We start from the raw sequence: 4,055 nt of genomic DNA on the forward strand, positions 1-4,055 counted from the left end.
CCTTAGGCTGAATCATCTTTCCATTCCTTCAAATCGTGGTCACAGAAGCTTGTTCTGATGCTCATTACAAGTTAACCATGATATCTGAACTGCTGAATTTGTCTGCAATTTGTTCTATTACTGAGTACTCTTGGACTTGAGAAAGGAAATGTCCAGCAGAATAATATGAACAATTGTGTTGGTTTAAATATGTGGATTCAACCACCAATTTCTTGTGATTGTATTGTAACTGTGTTTTTTCATTTTCTACCTATAAAATGTAACAAATTCTTCTTCCCATCATATATAAAATTATATATAAAATTATATGCTCTTTAGGATGGTGACTTTTCCATTCACAATATTCAGATGACCCTTTGAGTCCCTTAAGCACCAAATGCTGTTACCAAGAAAATGTTCCTAAGTCTTTAGCCACTGGTTCATTATCCAAGCCAAGCAGAATGATTAGAGTCTGCACTCACAGAGACTGTATACTGAATTAAATATTGGTGTAAAAAAAAGCTATTTCATGGTAGTCTTGACATCACCTGTTCATCTTGATATCATGATGTTTCAGGTGGTTTTTTGGTTGTTTTACTTTTTTGCAGCCAATCTGATTTTGAAGGGTGGGAAGAAGGATGTTCTTTCTATTGTGTGCTTCTTCATGGAGTATTCTGTTGCATTAATAAGTTAAAAAAAGAAAAATGGGAAAAATGAAGAGCCTATCTGGCCTAGCTCAAATGTAATATTTTGGGAATACAATTTTCACTGGCAGAGTTAACAGCCTTCCAAAAGAAAACTATTAGATGGAATCTACAGTTCTGTTTTGACATTGTATATGTCTAGCATTATATATTTATCTAAAAGGTAATTGATTAAATTAAAGTAGCTCAAAACCAGCTCCAGCTGCAAAAACACAGCATTTATACAATATAACCCTTGGGAAGCTTTGATTTGTGTCTTTTAGATCAAATTGCTTTTTGAAGTTGGAGATGACTTTTGAATTTTGGGTCCTCTTTCATGAGTTTAACATGTGATCAAAAGGGCAATAATTTGGCATCCAGATTATATTGTGTCTGCTGGTTCAGAATATAGTGGTAGGGATTCTTCTAAGAATCAATTCAGTGTAATCTTTGGAAAATAACAATATGTGTTAATAGAATGTTATGCAATGAGTGATTCTGCAGTAGACTTCTGTGTGTCCCCAGGGATGAGTTTTCATACAATTGCCTCTGTGCTAAAGAAACTGCCAGGAGAGGGAATTGGCTAAGTGTTCTTTGTCATGATACCCATCTGGAGAAGGTCATAGACAGTTGTGGTGAGATGTGGAATATCTCCAGTATAAATACCGGTAGAAATACCAGTAGACACTGCAAAGCTTCTTGCGCACACTGCCAGGAACTGCATGGTTAGGTATGTACCACTGAGCACAAAATTCTTCGGAAAATGAAAGCAATAGCCACAGAATGGAAAGCTGCTAAATAAGTGCACTGCAGAACACACAAGGGAACAGCTTAGAATCTAGCCCTTCCCTTCATTCCTCATTTAATCTTCCCTTAGGGTAAGTACCAGTAAAGATCAGCTTAAGTCATGAGTCCTAAATTTGTCAAAAGTGCTTGAATATTTGTTCAGTAAAGACAGGTCACCTAGAAGACAGAGAAGATGGTTTGTGATGGGCAAGTGAGAGATCATGCTATGCAATATTGTCATGCGTTCATGGTATTTGAGGCTGACCTTTCTCTTTTGGCAGTGCGGAATATTTTCCAAAATAGGCACAAACCAGTACGTTCTGACTTGAGAACTCTCTGAGCTGTGAATCTGTTCCTAGCAAGGGTTAGGATTTAAAGCATCCTTCCTTAAATTGTCTTGAGATGCAACTCCTTACTCTTCCCACACAGAGTAGTGTTATACTCTTGTAGCAAATTAAAATTATCTGGACAGAGTGCTATTTTATATATTTAAATTTTATGAGTTCTGAAGTTTATTGCTAATTTAATAAATTGTCTTTTTCTTTCCTCCCCAGTTACCATCACATTCCACACCCCCTAAACCCCACCCGCAAAGCATTCACATTATATTTTGATCATTGTTTACCTAAAACCTCTCTAGGCATGATTCTGGAAACACTAAATATAGCTGATTACACTACTAAACTTTGTAACAAATCTTTCCCCAGCCCAATTAGGGCTAAAACATGCAATGCAGTGGCCATAGCAATCATCTGGCATGTTTGAGAACTACAGAGTGTCATTTTGGTACCCTGGCTTACAGTAGGACCAGGAGTTAACTTTGTTGGAATAACTGACAACCAGTGGGGCTGGAGATCCACACGGTGGCAATCTCTCTGTTTCTGAAGAGGGTTATACTGAGCTGTTGAAGGGTCCAGAGCAAAAGTGTTACAAGGAGCAGCTGAGGGAGCTGGAGTTGTATAGCCTGGAGAAAAGGAGATTGTCTCATTGGAGAAAATGTCTCAGAGGAGACATTGCTCTCTACAACTGTCTGAAAGGAAGCTGTAGTAAGGTGGGAGCCAGTCTCTTCTCTGAGGTAGCAAGTGACAGTACAAGAGAAAATGGTCTCAAGTTGGACCAGGGAAGGTTTAGACTGGATATTAGGAAAAATTTCTTCACTTACAAGTTGGTGAAGCATTGGAACATGCTGCCCTGTGACGTGGTGAATTCACCCAGAAGTGTTCAATAAGGCCATGTGGCACTTGGGGATATGGTTTAATGTTGAACATGTTGGTACTGGGCTAATGGCTGGACTAGATCATCCTAGAAGTGTTTTCTGACCTTTGAACCTATGATCCTATAAGTTTTTGTCTGCTGCATTTGCAGAAAAGGTAGCAGTGTGCCCAGAGAAGCAGTAGTTTGATGGTTCCTATGATGTGGAAGATCTGTGTACAGCCTACTTTCATGAAATAACATAGAAGCAGAAATAAGATGGTTTTCAGTGTTTATTTGCTGCTTTATGTCACAGTGGTTTGTGGTTTATTTTGGTAGCATAGTGTGTTACAGGGCACAAGACCAGAATGTTCACTGCTGCTTCCTGGAAACCTGCTAGCCTATATTATTAACTTATTAGTGCTTTATTCCTTCTTTACTATGTTGAGTTTTCAAAACCGTTAATTCCTTTGCTTTCTGCCAGAAGATGATATGTTCCTCCAGGCAGTTGAGAGAATAATCTGTAAGTATTGTGGTTTTGGCTACTGTATCAGGAGTGCTGGCTCAGGCCAGGCTGCTCAGATGGGCATTCCTGAGGCTGCAGAACAGTTGTTATAACTGAAGTCAAAGGGCAGTAGCTAGAGATCAGGAAGTGCTTACCCTCCATGCATTTTTAGGACAGTGTCAATGAAGAGAATAAGAGATCCCAGTTACCAGCTCAGTATGAGCTGGTCTTTTTATTGGAGGAAGTAGTGTGTGTGTTGTTGGATAGAGCTGTCTGTATGGAAATGAAGAAAGACTTTACAGAAGACTTCAGGAAGCATCACAGCAAACCCAGAGCACCATATTCACTGAGTGTTCACCAGATTTTTTTAAGGTCTTTTTGGAAGACAGTTTCAGTGACCTGCATGTGCTGCACAAAACGAGCTGGAAACCATCCAGCTTCAGAACATATCTGCACTATCCTTCTGCAGGCCCAGTGTGAAGAAAGTGGTTATCTGGGGTAGTTGATAACAGCATGATCTTAAGAAAGATCTTGAGTTGCCAAGATATAACGCTGAAATAACTTAAGTGGTATTTTGTTCTTGCTTTTTCTTTTAATTTCTTTTACCTTTATAGTTTCTCTCATTCCCTCATTCCCTTATCCCAGGAGACCAGAAGAAAGGAATGAGAAAGAAATGCAGAAACAGAGGCCAGGAATTGAATGCTGACTGGTGTCAGCCTTACAGATATCTATGCTTGCTTAGCACAGTCTGAACTTTGCAAGGGTGCTGTGTTCTTTGTAGTGTGGGGGGTAGGTTTATGTTACACCTTGCATAAGATTGATTATGATATGATATGATATGATATGATATGATATGATAAGATAAGATAAGATAAGATAAGATAAGATAAGATAAGATAAGATATAATATA

The sequence above is a fragment of the Parus major genome, chromosome 6 (assembly GCF_001522545.3).
Source record: "Parus major isolate Abel chromosome 6, Parus_major1.1, whole genome shotgun sequence".
Lineage (NCBI taxonomy): Eukaryota > Metazoa > Chordata > Aves > Passeriformes > Paridae > Parus > Parus major.